This window comes from Talpa occidentalis, unplaced genomic scaffold (assembly GCF_014898055.3).
Source record: "Talpa occidentalis isolate TD23 unplaced genomic scaffold, MPIMG_talOcc4v2.1 talOcc4.4, whole genome shotgun sequence".
Lineage (NCBI taxonomy): Eukaryota > Metazoa > Chordata > Mammalia > Eulipotyphla > Talpidae > Talpa > Talpa occidentalis.
In genome coordinates this window covers 60053958-60080407 of record NW_023604295.1, presented here as the reverse complement: position 1 = coordinate 60080407, position 26450 = coordinate 60053958, and the positions used below count along the sequence as shown (strand labels likewise).

The window sequence follows — 26450 nt, the reverse complement described above, 5'->3', positions numbered from 1 at the left end:
GAATAGGATAATGAACCTTCATGTGCCCATCATCTAGCTTAAGAAATATCAGTAGGGCCTCCCTGGTGGCCTAGGGGTTAAGCCTCAGTGCTGTCAATCCCTGAGTTCAGTCTCTGGCCAAGGAGCTAACCCACCTGGTGCAATAGACCTCTCTCTCCTCTCTCGCCTGCTGTTCCCCTCAGCAGTGTATTTCAGTACATCTGCCTCTTCTGCTCTCCACTCTATCTCTGGTGAATCCTCTCACCTACTGCACCTCTGGTCTACACCTCAGCTCTTCCATGCAAAAATAAAATAAATAAAAATCTTTTAAAAAATCAATATACAGAGCCTCCCCTGTGGCGCAGCGGTTGAGCGCTGGGCTGTGAAGCTGCCCGCAGCCTCTGCAGCGCCAGTTAGATCGGCAGCTGGTGAGGGTCCCACATGGCGCACAGACCTCTCCTGCCACGCCCACTGCTCCCCTCAGCAGTGTATTTCATTAGTCTGCCTGTTCTGTTGCCCGCTCTGGCTCTGGTGAATTCTCTCACCCTCCCGAGCTTCTCACTGTACCCAGTGCTTGTATAAATAAATAAATAAATAAATAAATCTTTTAAAAAATCAATATACAATCATTTTTGTTTTGTCTTTGCTTCTACCCATTTCCCACCACCACTCACTAATTATAATTAATTATAATATTTAAAGTAGTGAGGTGTAATTTAAGGACTTTGCAGTATAAAATCTTTAGTAGTACAGTTTTCAAATATAAATACATCCCTGTAACCCCACCAATAACATGAGGTTTATAGTAATTATTGTGGATGTTATAAATTCTGAAGATATTCATATGGAAGAGAAGGAAATTCTCCCTCCTTATATACTACCTGGTGCTCAGGCCTGGTAATTGAACCTGATATAAGGGCTGAAGGACATTAGATGGGTAAATTTTTCCTTCCAAGATAATGGCATCCAAAATAATATTCTTCTCAATTATAGACTCTCTGAAATATGCTCCCCCTTGTGCCTTTTCAAAATATAAGAGGAGATGGCTATCATGAATTGATGACAAGGAGAACAGAGGAAGAATCTCTATGTCTCAAGTTAATGCTCAGGGGTTTTGTTTATTAGAAAACCGGTTGGAATTAAATTAATGCTCTATTTCAGGCTTTTACCAAAGTGAGAAAATATTTTTTTCCTTTCATCTCTAGAAACTCATTTTTTGAGCTATAACTTGATAGTTTCACCATACTCTTAGATTTCTATAACCGCTAATGAATCAGAAAATTGATATAATTCTAGTTTCTCTGGATACTTCTCAAGTTTGGCTGTTGAAGTCCCATCTGGGTGTTCAATAAGAATGAACCATAGTAAAATCTCTGGGGTATACTGGGGACTATATGTAAAATACAGAACACTAATGCCAAATAAGCCTTGGTTTTATGTACCAGAGCCATTCACATTATTTCTTTCCTCTGTTGGCTTTGAAAATTACAAACTAGTACACATATATTTAAGAAATGAAGTCAGAATTCGTTACTTGATATTGTTACTTATTCATAGTCAGTGGGTATTTGCAAAGCTGATCATTATAATTCTGTAGAAAATTGCCTGTATTTCTGAGTCACTCTTGAATAATCAAAATCCAGAGCTTCAATAAGGTGCTCCTCATTTACAAGGTTAATTCCTCCAATAATGATGTCTACACTCACACACATTTCTGAGCTAAGAATTTATTGCATAGGGCACAAACTCATTCGACATGCAGTGTAAATAACCTTATTAAGGATGCAATGAGAGGATATACATTACCGTTTTGCTGGGTCAGGAGGGTAAACACAACAAGAAAATGAGGCATTTACCACTAAGTAGTCCAGCTGATTTATTTTACTGTGCCTTTTACATTTTGAGTTTTTTAAAGCACAGGCTATCTGGGTATTCTGCCCTCATTCAAGCATTCAAAGAGAAATATTAAATTCTAGAGGGTGTGAGAACTGTCCCAGAGAACAAGGCCAGGCATGATGTATTAACTACTATTAGAACTGAGATAATGTTTCAGGTAAGGGTTAGTTGGTAGTAAATCTGCTTTTGCTTTTTGTGTTCCAGGTGGTTCTGATAGAATTTAATATAACAGATAGAGAATTTCTCCCTGCCAGTGTAAACAAAACTCAATTCATCTAGATCTAAACAGTGACATAACTCTGAGTAGAGGTGAGAGCTAAGCTCGAGCAGGATATACTAACCCTTCAGCTGTCTTCTATATATGTTCTGTATTTCCAGTTCACCTCTAAGTGCTTTGCTAGAAGAAAGTTGCTCACTATTACTGTTCTTCCCAGAGACAGCACCCAGTGTCATGTGGCAGTGGGAAGAGTTCTAGAAGCCAAGCAGTCTTCTCAGTCACAGGTCACCTTTTATATAGCAGAAAACATTTCAAAGCTGTAATATCTTTGGGGTCTTTCCCCCAAAGGTCATGTAACCTCATAGTATATACTTTCCCAGAATTTGAAACAATGAAATATTTGTAGATATTTTTAGGAAGGTATCCGTGTCTTTCAGCTAGTAACAGCTGCTGTAATACTTCTTTTCCTAACAATGATAATGATTATAGATTACTGTTTGCTGCATTGAAAAGATTGTAAATGAGAGTGGACTCATGAGGAAAGCATTTGGTTTTATGATGAACCCCAAATAATGCTCATACTCAGTGCATCTTATAATCTACAAATTCCATGAATAAATAGCTTGTTGAATCTTATTCATTTCTCTTTCCCTGGTTTGTAGGAAAAGAAAGGACTATGTATCTCCCTTTCTTTTCTCCATCTCCCTGAGGTTCATTTTTGGCTTACTTTATCCTATTCATAGTTTCTTTCTTTTTAAAGATTTATTTATTTATGCATACAAGAACTAGGGTGCAGGTCAGAGATGCGGGGTGTGAGAGGATTCACCAGAAACAGAGTGGGGAGCAGAACAGGTGGATCTACTGAAGTACACTGCTGAGGGGAGCGTGGGCGAGTCAGGACAGGTCTGCTGTGCCATGTGGGTTAGCTCCCTGGCCTAGGATAGAACTCAGGCTGCAGGTGATGACTTGATAGCACTGAGACTTTAACCCCTGCACCACCACGGAGGCCCCATATTCATTCTTTTCAAAAGAGAAGGATGGTTTCTCAATTTTCATTGTTCCAAATCTCTGTCTGATGGAAAAGTCTTTATTGCTTCATTTTTGTTCACAAGTGTTAGATCTGTGTTGCGTCTGAAAGCTTTGCCTGCTCAACACTACTTCCTTCTGTTTTGTCACAGGCATTGCCCAGCCTTGAATGGATCTTTTGCACTCCTAACTTAGTCCTAATTCAGAAGAACTGAACTGACCTGTCAGAGAATCTATGCCAGGTTTTACGTGAAAAGGGATATACTGAAGGTAGATATATTCGGGTTTATTTGAACAGGGTCTTTTTGGTTATGTTTCTTCTATCCTTTCTATTTTCTATTGTGGAATTGAGCATTTTTGAAACTGGTTAGGCCTTTAGAGTCCTAATTTTTGCCTTTGGATTTTTAATAGATGAAGAATAAGACCAATATGAAATGACTTGTTCAAGGCAAACATTGACATTTTAGACTGTCTGTTTCTTTGAGGAGGTGGTCAAGTCAGAAGAAGATTCCATAACTGCTCAGACCAGCATGTTCGTTATAAATCATGGAACTGTTCAAATGCTCTCTTCAGCTTGATCAACAAGCACAGGTTTGGTACTTCTTAGTTGTGTCTTCTGTAGAGACAAGAGTCACATAATGGATATTTGAGTAATGGAGCTGTTTTTCCAAGGTTATTTCTGTTTGGCCCTGTCTTAAGTGATAGAGTTCTCTCAAACTCCAACTTCTTGCACTTAAGTGGCTACAAAGGAACATTGACAGTGAGATGAGCTGTCAGGAGTGCTGTTCATTCTACTGTTGGTGTGTCCCTCTAACTCGGTGCCTATCTTTCCCTTGGAGTGAAATATTTAAAAAATTATACTAATCAAATATTTATAGTGTCAATATAGTTTTTGTATTTCTACCATGAAGTGACCTCTGTAAACAAATTGTGTAAATATCAGAAGTAAGTGCTCAATATCAACACCTTCAAAATGAAAATTGAAATTTTTTGAAGATATTTCAGTATCTAAGTGGATGATGCTTAGCAGTTCCATTCTACAGGTTCTATGAAGTGAATTTTGAGAGTAATTGATCTTGAAATACCATTAAGGAATAGTGCTCCTCAAATTTAAGTTTATATCTATACTCATGTGATGGGGATTGAGAATTGCTAAAGTACATTGTCAAAGCTTCCCAGTGAATGTACAATACAGAACCGTGAGGACTTAATTTTGCTATTATTCAGATCTTTGTGAAGAACTAAAACTGTTTTTGAGAGAAATCTTTGTCCTGCTCAACTCAGTTGCTCTGCAGCTGGGCAAGACTACAAATAAACTATTCACTGTCAATATAAAAATATAAATCTTGTCAAATATGTGACTAGTCACTAAGTTATAAAGAAAGCAGTTCATTAAAAAAAAAGTTTATGGAAGGTGTTCATGGAAACCTTAATTTTCTACTATCCTTTAGAAGATAATATTGTTACTGGACAATGAGAGGCACTAAAACTGACCAAGGAAGGAAGAATATTTATTTTAAAATATGCTAAATTATCAAAGATATTCATTTTATCCCTTAATTTCAACAGTATGTGAAATATTTGCTTTCTAACACTTATGAATTTGTCTAACTTGCATTTCTTAAACCTGGAGGAAGGCATACCTCCTTGAAAAGAAGCAAAATTACTTAGGAAGAGTACCAGTAATTAACCCTTGCCTGTGGTAGTTCTACATTTTGCTGAACTAGGGATTATAAACTGATTCTACCAAAGTTGTTTATTCTAGTAATTCTCCATCTTAATTTCAAGGTGAGAGCTCAACTGTGGACCAAATTAAATAAATCTTCACAAATAACCTTATATGATCACATGGTTCAAATATGGATATTCAGTAGGTCCATGCCTCAGAGAGAATAGGAGATGATGGACAGTAAGTCACTACCAAGACGGTAGAAGGCATCATTTATAAGTCTAACACTACTGATTAGATTTATACAAATAATTCTTGGGAAATCATTATATCTGTATAGATCTAATTTTCCAGATGAATGACTGCACTCACAAAAGCAATGGTTTTAATATTTTCTCTATTGTTTAATTTCATGTTTGATAATTTGGAAAGTCCCCCATTCATTGTGAGTTATGTTTCATTTTTCAGCCTGATTATATATTGATGACATAGTTTGATTGAATAAGAGTATGTGGAGCCATGTTGCAATATAGGGCTTTTAGCATTTATGGACAGGATCTTTGTAATCCCACCCTGAGGACATTTTATATTCAGATTATGAGCAAATATTTGCTTAAAGTGTGGTCAGGATCAGTATTAGACAAACATGGGAATTTCTTTATTTTTGTCTTTCTATATAAATTATAAAAATTACCGTAATTTTCTGTTCACATCATTCATTTAAACATTGTCTTCAGAACATCACAGGAGAATTTTTTTTAAATGAAGAGTTACTCAAAAATGTGTTTGTGTCTTTAACACAACAAACTGTTAGTTGCTCCAACATTCCCATACACATACACACACCCATACACCCATTACATCATTCACTCAATTTCTGAAGCCTCTCAGGCTCCTGATGGCACAAGTGAAGTGACATTTCAGCAACCTAACACTGAGTTTCAGAAATGGTGAAGTTGGAATGCCACTTACAGTTTAATCCCCTCTCTATTAAGAATTCTTTTGGAGAATTACAAGAGTTCTGTTTGGCACCTACAAATGCATTGGTAACCTGTTGAGTGGAAATTGGCCTAGGTATCTAAGACCTGAATGGATGGCTTGTTCATGAAAGACTTTCTGCACATGCCTGTGTTCAGAAGGAAGGGGCGGGGTGTGGTTGGGAAGGATGGTCAGATGAGAATACCACTAGATTTTTGTCAACTTTCAAAATGTGATAATATTCACCTTCCAAAATATTTATTGGACTAAATGGAAAGAATATTTGAGCTAGTAATTGTTTTTGTAAAGGCTGAAAAATGTTTCAGGAAACAATTTTTAGAGGATATCAGATTCTGAGAAAGAATTGTCTATTTGCAAAATCTTGTTTCCGTGTGCCAACACAGCCATGTATGTTCATTATGGGGAAGAAATACATTGGTCTTCAAATAACACAAAGTGGTAGCAAAAGTTACTTTTATGTAAACAAAGTAACTGGGCTGAAGGGATTGGAGCTGGAGGAAAATGGATTCTACTTTTCCATAACTGAGACTATGTAAAAGAAAACCTTTCCCCAGCAGAATTAGCAGATTCTTTAAATCTTTGGGGTACATGGGCTCAATTTAATACTGATTTAGATTTATTCATTCAAAGGAATTTTTCTCTTGTGAGAATTTAATGAACTGGATATGAATGAAACTATGTCATCAATTTGAACCTTGTCATTTGTCTAGTGATTTTCAAAAATTATTAAGATAGCTTTTTCAGTTGTGGAAAATATAACAACACTCCATTCCTTCATTGGTTATGGCTGCTATAGACCATTTCCTAAGAAAGTCAACTGACTCTTAGATTGATCTAACTTCAAAGTCTAGCCTTGCTGAAGCAAGTTGATTTTCTCCTCTATTTGAGATAAATGTGGGCAGACAGTGAATACTTGGGAGATTAGAATTAGTCCTCAAAAAATAAAATTGTTCAACCAAGAATGGGTTGACTCTAAAAGATAAAAGTTTATTGTGGATAAATAGAAATTCCTTCATTTTGGATGCAAATAAAAATTAAAAGAAAAAAATTAATATTAAAAGATAGGAAGTTTAATAGCAGCATATTTAAATTAGTTTGTTGTATAAGGCAGCATTCTCAAAGAAACAGAACCAATAGAATTTATGTCTCTATCTCTAGCTTGCTGTCTCTATCTCTAGTTATATCTGTACCTATATACGTAGTCTTATTGCTATAGTTAATGTCATCTATATGCAGAGGTATTAAAAGGTAGAAAATTTTTTTAATGATGGGAGAAATGATTATTACTGTTCCATTCATGAAAAATGTCCAGAGAGTGATTACTTTTCCATATGCATTATATGTTCATCATAAATGTTATGTTTCTGTAGGTCAACATAAGTAAACTGGAAAATGTTAATTTTTTCATCTCAAATCCTCTGTTTTGTTAGGATAATGCTATTGAATACCTTCCAGAATGTGTCACGAAGTAACTATGATGTTATGATAAATCTACCTTGACACAATTTTCATTTCTCCCTCCAAGATGTGGTTATTTTCTTATATGATAAAAATGAATGCATGAAGTTTGATGTTGAGCCTCAGGGACATTGAACATAATGAATATATATAAGAATAGACATGAGACACATTCATTTCATGTCTCAGAAAAATGCCACTGCTGGCTAATTAGATGGTATGATCCCAAAAGAATAAGGTCTCACCAGGGAACAATTTCATGTTTTTCTAATAAGAAAATACCACTGACATTACAGACTTCTAGACAAGGTGGCAAATTGGTAGCTTAAAGAGTTAATCCAGTCCAAATGTGCTCAAGTGATTTGAAAATATGAGAACATGTAAAATTCTGGTGGTTGCAAATAAAAACCTCGATCTGTTCTTTTTATGAAAAATGGGAACTTCTGGCAATATTGGGTAATGTGTTCTTTCATGGCAACAAAACTCTGAAAGAGTGTAACCACAGCTGCCTTTAGGAAAGCTTTGTGCTCTCTAATTGGATGTGGTTCATTCTACTCACTAGATGTGCCCATGTGCCATTCACCAGGTGGCTCACATCACTTATTTACATCACCTTCCAGCATTAGAGTCCTTGAAGTTTGTCTCCAGCTCCAGTAAATAGGTGTTGCTCAATCTAACTAAAGATTCAGAACAAACTCCCACCTTTTGGGAGTGTATATTAAAATGATTACGGTAGCCTATGTTTCTGGCTTAGAAATTTCTTAGAATTCTTGGCTTTAAAAGAAATGGGCTTATTTTATTATGACAATAGAGATTATTAGAACAATTTTTTCTACCATAATCCAGTTTGAGGCTTTCAACAAAGACTTGCTGGAAATACAAACCACACATTCAATGCTTTTATTGACAAATAGGGTTGTACTGGTTTACTGCTTATAAAGTAATTGCACTTTTATAGCCATTGGCACTCTGGTTTATAATTATTTTAAATTTAATGCTTTTGATTAGGTAGTTCCAGAAATGGTTATGCTGAAGTAATCCAAGAAACAAGGAAATGCCTTATAAACCTAACAATGATATAAAAGCTTTCTTAAAGTTATTCAATACCAGACACCTGTAAAGCTGGTTCCTGGAATTGGTCGTCTGTAAATTAAACAACTACCAAGAAATTATAGTACTATAAATAATGTAATCATCATGAGTTCTTCATTGAAAGCATCTAAAATAAATCAGTAAATCTTGTAGGTATGCGGAATCTCTAAAAAAACCTGAAAAAAGTTTGTTTTATGTGATGTATGAGTAACAATGTGTCAGTATTTCCACTGATGATCTTATTAAAGTATTTTGAGTTGAACTTTCTTTTAATAACATTTTCCTGTTTGTGGTACAATAATACCTTCAATAAAATAAAACTTTACTTTAGCCATGTAGCTGCTTGCTAACTTATCAACTAACTGTGCCTATCAAGAAGTAAGGCTAATTTATTCAGCTTTTATGCTCTTGAGATTAGAAATACTTGGTGAAATTACTTGTTGAGCAAGGAAATCGATTGTACTTATGAATAAAGCTTATGTGGGCCTTCTCTCAAATGTGGCTGAATCTGTTTTTATAATTTGTCTGCAATGCTGTGTGGCCTAAAGCCCAATAGGATATAGAGCCAATTTATTTTTGTATAGGAACAGTTCCTGGGCTACAACTGATTTTGTAAGTTCCTAAAAAACCTATAGCTCTCCTATAATTCAGTTTTGCATTAAGAAAGCTGTTAGACTGTATCTGTGAGATGCCCACATCCTAGTAGAAAATGAAAAGTAAAATAAGTTGATGGAGGAAGATCAATGATGTAGACAATAATTTTCTGACTTGGATTAGTTATTTCAATCAAAAAGACTTCTTCATATAGATATATTAATGAGTTCCTTTATACCATTGTGTTTAGGTCTATTTTAAAACAAAGGAATACTAAAAACAAAGACTAAACATTTGCATGGCACAAATTTCAATAAGTGTAGGAATTTAGGGATACAAAGTTCTTATATTTATTTTATATAATAGTATATATAACTCTTTATTGTGAATCTAAATCTTTACTGTAATAGAAAGCTGTGTTAAAACTGGTCACCTACCTTTTCACTTTGAGAGAAACATATATCCTTACTTTCAAAATGTGCAGTTATATATTTATTCTGTCTCACTGACTTTCTTCATTCATTCTTTTATTCAAAATATATTATCAAGTGCTTCTTACATGCTGGGAATTCTTCTGGGTACTAGGGAAGCTTTAAGGAACAAGAATAACCCACAGGGGGTATTATATTTAGATGTGTGCTGGGAGAAAGATCTTATCAATAAGTAAATTATATATATTCAGAAAATGGTAAATACTGTAAAACTGCATGAGATGGGATCATCCAGGAAATAAATGTATATAGTGATACAAAGGGGGCAAAGATTGAACCCTGGTGATGTTTTCTCACTGAGATAACTTTGTGAGACTATGGTGAAATCAACCTTTATCCTTTACTACTTACACAAACTCCTGATGGATGCCAATTTCATCATTTTAGGTTTGACACTAGTAAAAAAAAAGACAAAATAACACCTTCATGTCCCTTAATGAAAAGAAGCTTATATTGAATGACAGAAAGAACATAACTCTCTTGTAAGCACCATCCAAAAGTACTGATTGATAACTATGCTTTATTAAAACTCCATGTCACATAGAGGACTTTAAAGCTTCCTTTTTTACTTGGAACATTTCAGTCATTGAGAGCTTACTTATCTGATTTTTAAAGGAAGTTGGTAATAAACCATGTAGTTTCGGGAAACACTAGTCAGGGTGCCTTCCTGTTCTAGATTCAGCTTTCTTTAAGAACTAAACGGCATTCATCACTTTTCCTCTGATTCTGAAACATTAAATAGGTCCTTTTCTTGACATGATTACTGCTTAGATTTCCACTTCGGGCGCTATCAGATACTGGTTAATATTTTATATGGCTAAGTTTATTCCTTGATATAAGCATATGCTGCATATACAAATATTCAAATATTTGGTCAACTGAGTCTGTAAGACAAGAAATTCCTTCAGTAAAGAGCTCAGGGTTTTCAGATCACTGGTACAAATTTTTTTCTTGAAAGTTTGTGGAATTTATGACATTGTTATTCACTCTATTAAAAGTAAAACAGTAACAAATAATGTCAGCTACTTTATCTCAAATATTTTATCTTTTCCTTCTGAAAGCCTTTAATGGAATTACTATCTTTTTAGCTAACCAACTTATAGAGTATGTGGGTAGTGGTATTCAATATTTATGAAATGTTTGTTTCTCATAGGCTAGAAGCTACTGATTTTTTTCTATAAATGACAGAATTTATTGTTATTTGAACCTGTTGAATTTTCATTTTAACATTTTAAAGTGGTAGAGGACACAGCAGATATGCATTCATGGTAAGACCTGCAAATTGTTTGAGAATATATTGCTTGAAAATTTCCTTATAAAGTAAAACAGCCTCCAAGAATGAGGAATAGTCATAGTTCCTGTCAACATAATTAAGAATGCCTTAAAAAGTTTCCTAGAATCATTTCAAGTTTTAGTAAATACTTAACCATGGAAATACAGGGAAATATTTATCAATGGCTTTCAAAAAATCGGTAGATTCATGTATCTCATGTTTACTCTGAGTAGAATGGCTTTGTAAGTGTGCTTGTTTATGCAGCTGACACTTTGCTGGAAAAGCATGGACCTGGATTTGTTTGGTGTAGAAAACACCAAACTCTCTTTCACTACTAAACAGGAGAGAGAAGACAATGTGAATATCCTCTGGCTATTTTCAGTAGTTACATAAGCTTTAAATTCATTTACCATTTAGGAAAGATTTATTCACAGGGTTGGCTAGGAATCTTAAAAGACTGAACTCTTGGATTTTAATCTCAATTCATAGTAGCCATAGGCAACTCACCTCTATGTAGCAATTAAGGACATAAATGTTAAAATTTCCTAGGCCAATTGAATAAAATGAAATTTTATAAAGGAATATGCCAGTGGTATTACTGAGAAAGCATTATTACACAGAGCATTATTAAACAGTAGACAGAGCAATGTACAACCACACAAGCTACATCAGTCTTCCTCACAGTCACCTTTAAACATGAAGTGTACGGTCAAAGCATCTCTAAAAACTTTCCTTGTGGGTCCTGAGTCCCAGTTTTTCACTTTTCTTCCCACTGAGAAATCATAATAGCTCATGAGTGGAATGTTTAGATGGTGTTCAAACCAGGTCCACGGCTCCAAAGGCTGGTGGGCTGATAGTGGTTTGGAGGCTCCTCAACAAAAGTGGAGATTTTAAAGCAGGTTTAGTGTCCAGCTTGTTCTTCACAATTGGGTCCTGTTTTTTCGTTTCTTTTCTTTTTTTATTTCTTTTTTTTTTTTTTTTTTTTTTTTTTTTTTTTTTGCGTTGACAGCTTCTTAGTCATTATTATCCCAATCAAACCAGTTTTCATGATGATATTCCATATCCCATTTTCATCGCTATGTGAAATGTAGTATTGAAAGGACTAGGTATCTTTCATGAAACACAACAGGACATTGATAACTGTGTGGATTTACTCCTGATCCAATCTCAGCCTGTGTTTTTTACTTTATGACTTTTTTTTCTAGACCAACAGGCTTTGCTTTCGCTCATCAGGCTGATGAGGGCTCGCTTCACACATACCACTCAAGACTTCTGTGCAGTATAAAATAGAAGATCAAAAGCAGGTAGGAAAAAAGGAGTAAGGGAATGAAATGAAAATTGAAAGCATTGGAAGGAAACAAAGGTCTATAAAGGATGAGCTCCAATTTCATGTTGGTGATGATTAACCTCGCAAAACTTTCTGAGACCTGTGAAACATTTGCTTGTCTTAAATCCAGTTTTTTTTAATATATTTTTTTTTTTAAAGATTTCTCATACTGAGCAACTCTGCTCTGATTTGAAGGGTTGAATCTTTTCTGAAAGCATTTGGTAAGGCCAGGCATTTGAACACTCAGGCACATGCAGCAGAACCAGGCACATGGAGGACAGCTGACTCCACAGAGCCAGGGACTTGGGTAAGTGCCCAGCAGTGAAGCCACCTAAATGGCTGCAAATGCTGCCTTTCTAATGAGCGTGGAAAACTCATTTTGGTTGAATAATGTTTTTATGAAACCAGGCAATCTCCAATAAAACGCTTTTAGTGGTGTGGTTCCAGCGATGGGTAAGGGCTGGGGTGGGAAATATCTTAAATTAGAAAAGGAAGCATAATATTTAATCTCATATTTGGGTACAGAAGGGTAGAAACAAAATTTTCTTATGTAGACTAAGTCCCACACCAAATATTTTTATTAAAATTAGAGAAAGTACTGACTCTTCTTTAATGTTGAGGTTAGAGGTTGAAGTCAAGTTAGTGCAGGATTACCGGAACATTGTATTTCAGACTTAAATCCCATCACAGTCCATTGCAGTGGGCTACAGTCCACAGATGTTCCATTAATGAAGCTAACAGATAATTTATATTTGATATTTCTTATCAAGGTTTCATCATACCAGAAATGCTGGTGAAGATGGGTGGCATCATCTCTAATTACAAAGATGATATGATAATTGAAAATAATTATGGTCTGATTTCCTTTTAAATGAAAATTATTTAAGTGATTAGCCCAGTACTGTTAGAATGGACATGGAACCCACATTATTTGGGAGAAGTCATCCATGGCTTCTGACATTTCCATTTCCATTTTGTGGGTGATCTCGAAGGCTCCTTCCATTCCAATATTGCCTGTGGTAAAATCAGTTGTTTTTGATGTTCAGGAAGAGAGCTTATTTCTTGGGTTCATGTATTTGAGATAGTAATCTGTTCGGTTCTCAGGAGTATGACATTATTTATTTTGCTACTCTGAATTGCCTTCTTATAATTCATTTCAGGAACCAAAGAAAAACAATTCTGACTGTCAGTTTAAATAATATTGGTGGCAACAACAAAGGGACTGAATTTAGTTAAAAACCTAATATTTCTTTTAATATATAATAGAAAATATCTCCACTATTTCATTTTCCTGTTACTAGCTTTATCTTATAAGTCACATATCAGACCTACTATTTCTAGTTACATAGTTTTTAATATGCCTAAGTGATATTTGAATTTTCTTTAATGTCTATTATAATACTTAAAATGTATAAATAAATGTTGTATGTACTTTCATTTAAAATTTTTGAGGAATATCCTCAAATACAATATAGTTATCATTATTGTTAATAGCCATATGATAATAGTAACAAGATGTGTTAGACTTCCAGCAGTTCATCATTCTTTTTAAGACATTTAAAGCTTTCCCCTCTCCCCTTTAAGGATGCTTATGATAATGATGCAGCAATGATAAACAACTGAATTTTTCCTACAAGGAAATCTTATTTTAGAGGTAACTTTTAAACCATGAGCAGATGCTGAGACTATAATCTATTTCGTTATGGCAACAAACAGTGAATTACTGAAGATTTATGTTTTTGTCACTTTTTCAATAGCTTGAATAGCTTTAAGTTCATTAGTAGAGAATGATAATCTTTTGTATCATTTAAACACCTATTAGCAAATTTTGCTTGCAAGGAATTCAATTTTTTGGCTAATTTACCAAATTTGTGTTTTTTTTTTCTTTCTGTATTTAAACTGGAATGTAAACTGGGTTTAGACTAAAAATTAAGCTTCCTTTTCTGAGTTTTGTCTTCATTATAAAATGTTGTAGTTGGGGGCCAGATATAATAGGTTTACCAAGATGTGATAAACATTAGGCTACATTTTATAGATTCAGTGTCATTGTTGATTGTTATTAGCTGTCTATATTTATTTCAAGTAGGAAATTATAGCAATTCAAAACTCTACTGATCAGGTAAAGAAAAGTAAAAAATAAGCTATCATTTTCACCGGTTTATTAATGCTCTCTAAATAGTGAGTCAACATAATGGTATTTTATTGATAATGACCAATGGCCTTTATTAAGGCTTAGAAAAATGTACTAATGAGAAACCAGTAAGATGATATTTACTAAAGGAAATCCCCTTAGAAATGTATTGTGTCTCCCAGATTTATATGTTGCATGTGTGTGTAATATATTGTTTAGCGTAAGCAAACTTTTCTATGGAAGATCAGATAGCAAATATTTTAGTCTTGTGAGTCTCTATCTTGACTAATCAAATCCACATTTGTAGCAAAAAGCAGTCATAGAAAATACATACACAAAGAAGCATAGCTGTGTTTCAATAATATTTCATTTAGACACTGAAAATATGAGTTTCATATATTTTTTGTTTTCAATGAAATATTTTTCTTTTGACATTTACTGATCATTTAAAAAATATGAAAACTGCTTTTGTTTGTCATAGTACATATCAAAATAGATGATGGGCAGAATTCATCCTGCGGGTCATAATTTGCTGACCTCTGCTTTAAAATTTTAATTTTCTACAACTCACAACAAGAAGTATAATACCTCAAAAAATATATGCATGGATATGCATGGATATTTTTAAGTAACAAAAATATTTTTAAAATATTATAGAGGCATACTTTGGGGAAGAAAGGAAGGAAAAGTTGCTAAGTCACAAGAATTGCAAAGTTCATTCAGATTAATATGATTGTTTTGTTATTTCTGTTGCTATCTGCATGAAAGATCCACATGCTAAAAGCGAACAGTATTTTTAGTTTGGTTAAAAGGTAGCTGAGGTCAAATGGAAATGTTAGTGGTTCTATTTGTAAATTTGAAATTCTCTATAAAATGAGGTTAACTTTACTCTATCATCATACTCATTCAATATGACACTGCATCATGGGAAAAAGTAACAAAGAATGAAGACAACTTATTGTCATATGTTAGAATTTGAAGTATGTTATTTTGGATAAATTTTCCTTCTACTTTAAATGTAATTTATCATAAGTTGTATATAAGAAGTTAAAATAATTACACAATTTAAAAACAATCATTAAGATTTTAAATCATTATTTATAGAATATATGCATTTAAAAAACTAATGTGTATTTGTTTATTACATGTATTTGTGTTCATATTTTGAATTCCGACACAATTCTATTTAGAAACTTATTTTGGCAAATATTTCAAATTAAAATAATATACTTCTGGTTTCTAAATTTCTTAGCATTTTTATCAAATAAAAATATCAATTCTATTCTAGAAATGTGTTAATAGCATGAAAAGGAGACTTAGTGAGGTACTATATTATTTGATGCTTTTTAGTTTATAAAATTTTTAAAAATAAAAATATTATTTATGGGTGGGGCATAAAAGTAGTAGTTAAATATTTTTTAAAAAGTAGAACAACTTATTAAATGTCATTTAGAGAACATGAAAGTACTAGCTGAACATCAAAACAAACAATTAACTAAACTTAAGCACTTTTAATGCAAGAGTTTCGTACATAGATATAATTTCAAACAAGGCCTAAGCCACAACCCTCATTTCCTTTTGTATTAAAATCATATGAAACCAATATAAATTATTTCTAGTGATGGGCTGATTTGAGGATTTTAATTTAATTGATGTTTAGATGAAATTAAACATTTTTATTTCATTAGTGATAGAATCTTTAAAAAGTAAAGCATTTTTCTGATCAGGAGTAGATATCAATGCTCTTGATTTACATTTTGAGGGTATGACACTATTCCTTTTGTAATGAGATTATCATTTCATTTGACAAAGATTTCTGGGAATCTGTAGTGGATGTGGCCTTCTGCGAGGTCCTAAATACAAATATATATGTATTACTCTTGTCCTCACCAAGTTTGCAGTTTTACTAGTGGAGAACTAGGGTGATTTTGACCCCAGTAGACATTTGGAAATGTCTAGAAATATTTTAGAGTGTTATGAATTCAGGTGTGCTCCTGACATGTGGTGGGTAAAAGTCAGGGATGTTGAACATCCCACAATACCTTTAAGAGAGCACAAAAAAGAATTATCCAGTCTAAAATATCTATAGTACTGACTTTGATAAACTTTGATCTAAGTTTTTAGATAATTTTTAGAACTATTAGAGAATTATGGATTGATTCTGGTGGGAACACAGAAGAATTGGTCAATTCTACAAGCAAGAAGAGTTGTTTTGGTTAAAGAATAGCTCGAAAGAAGAGTTATGTATGAGGTGATTCTTGAGGGACTGAATGGAGAGATGCCCTATAGAGAGCAAATGTAGCTCAGAAAAGGAACTTCCAAGATTGAAATAGCAAAGTGTATGAAGACATGGATGTATAAAATTTCAGGGTCTCTCTCTTTTTCTCTCTCTTTTGTTTGGTGTGTAATAGAGTTGGAGTTCCTCTTAGGAGTTGTTGGAATTATCAGAGGATTTTGAACAGGTACACAATATGATCCGGCAGTCTATTTGTATCATGGTTAGTGTCATGATTATTTTAGGAAACACAAAATCCTACATCATTTGATTAGAAAAAATCCTCAGGAAGGAAAGTTCTCCCAGCATCAAAGAAGGATCCTACTTCTTATAAATGTTTGTTTCTGATTTAATTCTTTCATTTTATTTGTCATAATTCTATGAAATTCATAAAAAACTAACCATAATTCATTATGTGTCATTTCATAAATGTTGCTAATTGACTGACTCCCCTGGGTATAAACTGTCTTGTGATAGTATCAGGTAGCATTATAGTTTCTTAGATGTTCTTTTTTCAGGTTTCTGCTATGAAGCCATGTTGGGGGTGGGGGGAGAGAAAGAGAGAATCTGCTTACCAATAATAATAACAAAAACCAACTAGAATCAGAATCTCAACTATAGCAAAACATTACTTCTCTATCTAAGTGGTTCTCAACGCTGGATACTCATTACTCATTGCTGGAAGAGATTTGAGTATCTATATTTCTTAAAACTCCTTTGGTTAACACAGGAAACTTTTATGGATATACAAAATATTAACCTGACATTTTTATTTGGCTCTGCCAAGATTAAAAAAAAAAAATTTTTTTTCCTCCAGTAGGCATGCTTTCTTTTTTCATTAAAAGTCAAACTAATTTTTTTGAGCATACACTAACTTTCTACAGGGTGGCTTCCCATTAGATGGAACTAGTCTGATTTCTTAGTAAAATTCACAGATTGGATGAGTCTTACTTAGGTAGTAGAGTGATAAATAGAGATTTGAATGTGGAGTTCTGAGTTATATTTATACTTTTAAAAAGGTTTTATTTTGTGCTGCCTAGTTCTCTAATTGGCTAACATCAGTAGTATACATGTTACTATGAAGGAAAGTATGAGTTCATCTTCCTAGATCCCATTCTCTGTTCTTTACAGATCATTCTTTCCATACTAAGTACTTGACTTGAAATTGTGGTATTTTCTTGCTAAGGTGCTGCCAGAGATTGCACCATGCTGCTGTGATTTTACAGCATCCCTGTAAATCATCCCTGTAAAAAGTTACTAAAAAAACACCAGTCCTAATTTTTGCTCAACAAATTGTCAGCAAATAGGATGACCTTTTGTTTTTCCTATCAGGAAACAGAAAGGAAAATATGGTTTTGTTTTCATTCCCTTTAGAGTATTTATAACATTGTATTATGAGCAAAATAGAAAACATTGTTGTAAGTTGTTCTCTCTCTAGCCTCTTGGGTAATTTTCTTTTTTTTTTAAGATTTATTTATTTATTTATACAAGAAATGGGGTACAGGTGAAGCACGGGAAGGTGAGAGAATTTACCAGAGACAGAGCAGGGAGCAGAACAGGCAGACGGACCGAAGACAATGCTGAGGGGAGCAGTGGGCGAGGCAGGAGAGATCTGTCCTACATGTGGGTTTCTCCCTGGCTGGTGGGGAATGGAACCGGCGCTGCAGAGGCTGTGGAGAGCTGCACAGCATGGTGCTCAACCTCTGCGTCACCGGGGAGGCCCTTGAGTACTTTTCTTTGCATTGTTTTGGTCTCTGCCACTAAAGTGTTTGCTTTGTGGAAAAATTCCCTCTAGATGCTAATTCCTTTCTAGGTACATTTTTAATTTTCTTCTTCACTTCTCCAACCTCCTTAAGTAATTATTGTTTCTAATTCCTTGACATATATTTGCAACAAACATCTTAATATATAAACAAATAATAAGCAATCAAAATTTCTATCAAACTTTGAGTACATAGAACATGGGAAATATATTTTTTCTTAACATGGTTCTTGGGTAATAGTGACAGTGGGAATGTTATTTACTCTTCAAATTACTTCTTCAAGGAGTTTTCATTGTATATGTCTTTCACCTGCTTTGTTAAGTTTATTTTAAAGTATGTAATTCTTTTTTATGAAATTGTAAATGAGATTGTTTTTTTCATTTCTTTCTCTCCTAATTTTTGGTTTGCATGTAGGAACACACCAATTTCTGTTTATTGATTTTGTAGCCTCACATTTTACTGCATTGATGTAGTGTTTCTAATAGTTTTTAATGGAATCTTTAGAGTTTTCTATGTAAATTATCATGCCATCTGCAAACAGTGATAGTTTTACTTCTTTCTCAATTTGGCTTCCTTGTTTATTTTCTCTTCCCTTTTCGTTCTAGCTAGGATTTCCAATACTGTGTTGAAAAGTAGTGCTGAAAGTGGACATCCTTGTTTTGTACCTGATCTTAGAGGAGAAGCTTTCAGATTTTACCCTTGAGTGTGATGTTAGCTATGGGTTTGTCATATATGGTCTTTTCTATCATGTTCTGGTGGCAGCCCCTATTGAAAACAGTATGGAGGTTTTGCAAACTATTAAAAATAGATCTACCATATGACCTAGTGATTCTACTCTTAGATATATGCCCAAAGAATGCAGAAGCATTAATTCAAAGGGATATATGTACTCCTAAGTTCATTGCAGCACCATTTACAGTAACCAAGTTATGAAAATAATCTAAATGCCCAAGGGGTGTTACATAGATAAAGAAAACATGATATACATAGATACTGGAATAATACTCAGCTATATATAAAATAGATGAAATCTTGCCATTTGCAACAACATAGTGGAACTGGAGGCAATTAGGCTAAGCAAAATAAGTCAGAAGGAGACAAAGACTGAATTATTTTGCTTAGGTAATACAGAGAAACAAAACAAATGAATTGACAAAAATAATTCAAAACATTTCCTAGAAAATTGACTGTAGAAGTGAAACTACTAGAAGGGTTGTGTGGGGGTGAGAAGCAAAGGAGAGAGGGGACCCAAAGGACTACTATGGAGGACTATGGCTATCTTAGTGGTGGGTGTGGTGTAACCTATGTCTGAAAATGTATGAAGCTATACCTCTAAATCGTATAATATGTTATAAATCAACATTACCTCAATAAAAATAATTCAATAGAAAACAAATTTAAAAAACCTAGTTACAGTTTTTTTAGTCTTTTAGGTAATATAACTCTTTATTTTAGAAGAGTCTGAGAGTCACAGAGTTACTCAAGCTACGACAGTTAGAGTAAGTTAATTTTAAGTCACTTGATTTTGTTTTTTTTAATTATGATGAATTTGAAATATAGAAGAAATTGAAATAATAGTACCATCCTTAATATATTTCCAGCACGCACACACACACATGCACACGCACAATGTTTTTTTGATGAGTTGTTTTAAAACAGAAATATTTTTGCTACTTGAAAGTCAGCATTAATGTTTATTTTTTCCTTTTTAATTATTGATTTCTAGCCAAAGATTTAATAAAATGATCACCTCCAGTGATCTATGAGTATTTTTTTTAATTCATAAATCAGAAGCAGTTAACATGGTACTATTTGAAATGCTTCCATATAAGAACTTTAATTTCTCCCTGATTTCAACATCAATTCTAAAGTAAAGCTTGTGTATGTGTGTGTGTATCTATCTTTCTATCTTGATCCAACTGGCTAACATTTTTGTGACTCATTTCATTATGTCTCATTTTTCATTATGTCTTCATTATTCTGTAGATGTATTTTTGTTTTCACCACGTAGCCAAGTTAGAAATATTAGAAATTATTATTTCAGGAGCTCTTTTTGGTTTTCTTCTTTCATATTATATATAACAAGCATGCACTGCCCAGGAAAACCATTTAGCCACTTGGCCTCAATTCCCACAACTAAAATACATAGACGCTTTGTTTGCTTCAATGTATTCCTCAGAGTGATGTCATGAAGGTCAATATTACATACCCCCCAAAGGTTTAACAAATAATAAAACAAACAAACAAAAACCATGAAAGTTAATGAGAACAGGGTTGAAAATGTATTTGAGGTAGGACAAAGTACTGTTATAAATTACCAGCAGCCTATTTTATTTTGTGATTATTGCTTCCTAAAGGCTGCTGGAGATCTTTGAAAAACAAACAGAAATGCAGACATAAGGAGAAATAAATAAAAGTGTAATACCAATAGCAACTTATTCACATTTTATTTCATGTAATTTTAATTTTACCATATTTGTAGGTGGAAGGACAGCCATTCAAAACTGGAAGGACTGATACTTTAATAAGATTGGGATTAGATTGAAACTGCTTATTGATTTTATATCTTATAAAGAGCCCAGTGCTAATTATGAGGGTATTCTAGCTGCAGCACTTGCCACCTCATCAATTGGTAAGAAGGCAATTATTCTCTAACTCTTTCTGACATAGTAGAGCCTAAATTTTGATAGGGAAAATGACTCTAGAAAGAAGGTATTAGGGAATTTATCACTATTTACTACTGCAATTGTTAAAATATCATGGTTTCACTGACTCTTTATATTTGGAAGTCACCTTAGTCGTCGTCTAGTTAAGCACTTCGCTTCCCACTAAGGTAACAGAGAATGGGACATTGTGTGACTTTCCTAAGAACATAGATATCAGTGATGGAATGAGAATCGGAACACAGGCCTATGGTTATATTTATTCAAGGGTATATTCATATATGTTGCATAAATGTCATGCTTTAAGAATTAAAAGGCAATATGAAAACAAAAATCTCAGTTAACCTCTAGAAGGAAGTTGTTAAGAGGCCTAGTCTACAACTTTACAATGTGAAAACAATTTTTTTCACTAGATATTTTATTGTCTCAAGGTTATAAAGATATTTTCCTGAATTATAAAAGTTTTAATGTTGTTAATATAATTATTCTGTAGCTAAACTATTTCCCTTTTAATTAAAAATTTTTGAGGGCTAAAGAACATATTCAGAAATACATATTCTGTGCATTTAGTGAAGTCACATTAAATTGGCATTTATCATCAACATATTCAAATATAAAATCTTCAGGGGGAAATGAGAAAGAAATGTGATTAATTTCAATTGTTTGCACAGTCTTCCTGTTATTAAATCAATGAATCCATTTATGACTCTCTAAATGTGAGATAGACAACATCAAGTCGATAGATACCCTTTGCTTGACCTTCATTCTGTAATTGAATCTCAACATGTGGTATGTCATTTTAGTGTTTAAAGATTTGAATTCTACCTCTGACATGTCTTCTGAAGCAAAATAACTTCTTGTTCTGAATTTAGTGTGAGGTTTGAATAGCTGAAAAATATATTCTAAAGTTTTTAGGATTAAGATTCACCTAATGCAAACCTACTTTCTTAAAGATTTTAAGTTCAAAGTTCTGACTTATTGTCCATAAGCCTAGTGAACTTTAAAAATAATTTTAACAATTTTGAGAATATTTGATTTGTCAATTTTAGTCACTATGGGTTTAAACTGTAGTTTCTTTTGTGGTAACAATATACTGATAGTCCACATTCTCCACATCCCTCTTCTCCTAACCTCCTCATGTTTCATGTACAGAAAGGGAGGGAGTGGAGGCCATACAGTGCAGGTTAAAGAACACAGACTCTGGAGCCCTATTATCTGGGTTCAGATATCATCTTGACTACTTCCTAGGTAAGTGATCTAAAAAGTAAGCTACCTAACCTCTCCAGCTTTAACTTCCTCACCTGTAAAATAGGGACAATTATAGTACCTAGCTCATAAATTGCAGTGATAATTAAAAGCTAATATTGGTAAATAATATTCATACCTATCAAATGTGATTCATGATTCATAATGATATAATTAATTTTATATAAATAAATAATAGCTACTAGTATATACTGTAGCTACTTAAAATTACTGGTTGTCCTGGTGCTGAAGATATTTAGTGATTTTACCATCTTGTAGTCCAAATTAGTCTAAATGGAGAGTTTTCATGTTTGGCCTTTAGGTATCATTTTTACAGGGCACCTCCCGGAGAAATGGGGTGAACATTGTATGAGTCCTCAGTCATGCTGCAACACCCAAAAGCAGATATGCAGAGAGGAATTTAAATAAAAAGGTATATATATATATATATATAAGAGAATGGAAGAGAGAGTGTGCGTTAGCTAATATGTGGTCAGGTACCATCCATCCTACTAGCTAGTGGTACCAGGGTGCAAGTTGGGCCTGTGGAAGCGAGAGAGTAGGCTTTTCATGTGGTATAGGCCTACCTGGCCACTTAGCTCTGCTCTTAGTCCCAGTAGCTCCTCTGATTAAGAAATCATGGTATACTGGGACTTGTAATCCAAGGTGGCTGCATGTAAGTGGGAATGGGGGAAATGGTGTTTTGTATCCTCTCCCCTTTCACAGATGTGTGTCTGTAACATCACCATTACCATTGCTGTGTCCATGAAAACTGGCATAACTTAACTCTCTTCACAAAGCAGCAAAGGCACAGTGGTTTATACTCTCTTACAATGACTATCTCTTACAATGACTATATTTCCTCCCCTGCACACATAATCTCTTACTGGTGTGACTAGAAGTTGGAACTTCTAACACATTCCCCAGCTGTCCCAGGCTTTGGATCACCCATCTTGCAACTATCCAGCACCTAATGAACTGCCCAGCAAGGTACAACACATCTTGATTTTCAGTTATCTTTTTTGTCTCTCTTGAGAGCTTATGGAAGCTTTTGTTTTTTTAAGATATCTCTAGAAAACTAAATGGGAAGCTATTTCAAGACTTCTCTCAGTTTAGATCTTCCCTACCACCATTGTCACTCAACTCTGACTCCCATGTTGCCATGGGACTCTGAAGGACACTTCCTATCAGGTTTCAGACTTAAAAAACAAAAAAGAACATGCCTGTGTCCCTTACATGTCTTTAGATTCCATGTTCTGCCTGGATATTTTTATCTAAAATAAGAGCAAAAAAGAAAATTCCACACCAGAATCTAAATGCTCTTGTTTTTCTCACTCCTTTCCAAGCTTCTTTGTGTGGGGCAGAACCTTGCATTTGTGCTATATCTTGACTCACATCTTCTCTGTGGGGTTTAGGACAAATCCTCTGCTTAGTTCTCTAAGCCTGGCACCTAACATGGAAGCCCAGATCATGATGAACCAAAATCTCCTTCATCTTTAGCCATCAAAACTCATAGATTTTTATAGCCATTTTCTCTACTTTGACTTTAAAATAAGGATATTTGGAATTCAGAATTAGGCAATAATTTTCTTTTCATACAGCTTTCATTTTCTTTTTCCTCAAAGGGTAAAAAGCTGTTATAACAGAAACTATTAGAAGAAAATTCATTGAAAATATTATTCTGTTACTCACAAATCTCTCATAAGGATGGGCAATTTAAGGAGTTTCATTGGCAATTTTTGACAACATGAGGTAACTGTAGATCTAGAATGCTCAGTGAGATGTTATCCTTCTGGATGTGTTAGAAATATTCTCCCTTCAGTACATATTATATTTCTGGGAGATGCTCTGTGATAACCAACAGAGAATTGATCTTGCAGCTTAAAGCAAGATTGCTTACTGCCTTTTACTATGTGTTTCATTTTTTATGACACCTCTGTTTCTGTACGGAAAAATTAGATTTCAGTGCTTTTGGTGCTAATCTACTAATGTGTTATTACAGACACTCGCTCTCATTCTGTAAGCACCTCCTCCAGTTTTCCCCCCATCTCCATATATGGTACTTGGTTGACCAAGACAAACTTGAGAAGCATCCCTGACTCCTTTTTCTCACTCATTTTGCACCAGAATTTAAGATAAAGTTTTGTTATTTCCCATTCAAAATAATTTAAAATTGTATACTTCACTCCACTCTAGGCACTATAGCCCTTGTTCTCAACTCAAAGGCATCAAAGCTTCCATTCCATTTAAGAAAAATGGAATACCACTTTCTACTTGTCTATACCTTTAGACTTGTCCCCTGACCTTCTCTTGGTTTGGCATCATGGACCTTCTTTCAAATTTCAAAAAATATGAACTCTCTCTATGTTTTGGAACCCATGGTTATACAACAAATTTTACTAAGAGTGCTTTTCCACAGTCTTTATTTGACTTAATACTAAAATTCTTATCAATTATGGTACTTCTCAGAAAGTGTTTTCTTTCTCCTTTCCATCTAAATTAGGTTCTTTTATTATATTTTCTTGAAACATATTTTAATTTCCTCTCATGGTACTTGCCAAATATATTTTGTAGGTATATCTTTATGAATGCAATCATTAATTCAATGACTGATCCCCTCTCTATTTGGTAAATTCCATGAAGGTAAGGGCTATGTTTGTTTCGCTCATTACTGGTCCCCAGTGCCCTGGGCCTGACACTTAGAACCTGTTCAATAAAAATTTATAAACTGAATAAATAAATGAGCACATTAACAACAGAAATAAAAATAGTCAAGGACCAATTAATTTCACTCATTTTAATTCTTAAGCAACTATTGACTGAGGCATCTAGCTATCTTCCCATGACCACTTTTAGTACCCATGCAAATATCTGATATTTTGGAAGGGGGGGGTTGATATTCAACCAGAATATATCAGCAGGGTATCCCTTTGGATTGGCTGATTCCTATGCTGTGCCTGCTCATAACTATTTTGTATATCATCTCTATGGAAAAAGGAAATATTTCCATTGTGAAATAATCATACTAAGTGTTGATCATTTAATTAGAGGATAATGGGAATTTAAATAAATTACTGATTTATTTAATAATTTGTTATTTTACTTCATCAAAGAAAGGAGGACACCAATATACTAACATTTTCAGAGCTACATCAGAGGAATAAAAATGTGCAAGTATCTTGAAAAAGAACTTGGCAAGTTATTAAGAAAAAGCTTTTAGAGTAACTTAGTTCGATATCTCAGTACCCCCAAAACTTAGGTGCTAAAACAAATGTTCTAAACTAAACACTAAATCATTTAAATGCTATAGATTACTTGAGAAAACCCTCAACAGAAAGATAAATGAGAAAACTGGGCAAAGGGAAATAAATGAACAGTTGCTTCGTGTCAGAGAAAATTGGAGTATGTTTTTCTCTTAGGAGCAGCCTTTAGCATTCATATTTCCTTATGGTATACATCAGCATCTTTAGAGTCATAAAATTTCTGTATGTCTTCTTGATGGCTAAAAGTATTTCCTTCTTTATTTGAGGCATTATTCTAGAAGTACACAGAGTGTTTTTGTTTATCAAGACAAGGACACTGTGTAAAGAATGTGTATATATATATATATATATATATATGTAATATTAGCTGTTTCTGATAAAAGTTTTATATTTTCATTTTCCTATTAAAATGTACCTTACTCTAATGATCCAATATAACATAGAGATAAAAAAAATAGAGCTTCAGTCTAGACAAGCCATCAGAAAACATGTTTCTTTATTAAATAGTCATGGTCTCCAGAACTTTAAAGCTGGCAATTTTGGAGAGTGAAGTAATAGTTACTTTTTTTTTTTCCCAGAGGCAATATTCTGTAACAACATGAGACTTAACTGAGCAGGACCATTACCTACCTGCACAGTTTCAGTGCCTCTTTGCCAGAACTTGTCTAGGTTCTCTTGGTTGCTCCGTAGGTCGGTGTAAGGTCTTTATTTCTTTAACATAAGCTCTGATCTCTGTTAAAGTACACACATTTCTGTTTCTCTTCCCTGGGAATTGATACAACTACTAATCCTGTCATTTTTAATCTTTTTTTTTTTAAAGATTTTTTTTTTAAGATTTATTTATTTATTTATTTATTTATTTATTTATTTATTTATTTATTTATTTATTTATTTATACAAGCACTGGGTACAGTCAGAAGCGTGGGAGGGCGAGAGAATTCACCAGAGCCAGAGCAGGGAGCAGAGCAGGCAGAAGGACCGAAGTACACTGCTGAGGGGAGCAGCGGGCGGCAAGAGAGGTCTGCGCGCCATGCGGGACCCTCCTCTGGTGGCCAGGGAGCAGCCGGGGATTGAACTGGCGCTGCAGAG

At 34.0% G+C, this 26450-nt stretch overlaps 1 protein-coding gene across 19 annotated transcripts in view; it reads left to right on the top strand.

Annotated features, from left to right (window-relative positions):
- The window catches only part of ZPLD1 (zona pellucida like domain containing 1), a 290118-nt gene that overhangs the window by 205933 nt on the left and 57735 nt on the right, over window positions 1-26450 (top strand). Inside the window, exons 2-5 of one of the 19 annotated variants that reach the window (XM_037525626.2) lie at window positions 3271-3388; window positions 3530-3709; window positions 11900-11998; window positions 12217-12328. The exons of 11 other annotated variants lie outside the window; for them this stretch is intronic. The gene's annotated coding sequence lies outside the window, so the exon portion shown is untranslated. Of the gene's footprint in view, window positions 1-3270; window positions 3389-3529; window positions 3710-10629; window positions 10690-11899; window positions 11999-12180; window positions 12329-20715; window positions 20823-22005; window positions 22102-22420; window positions 22532-26450 lie in introns of those variants that run through there. 7 more of the 19 variants (XM_037525625.2, XM_037525627.2, XM_054700646.1 and 4 more) reach the window with 7 other exon arrangements.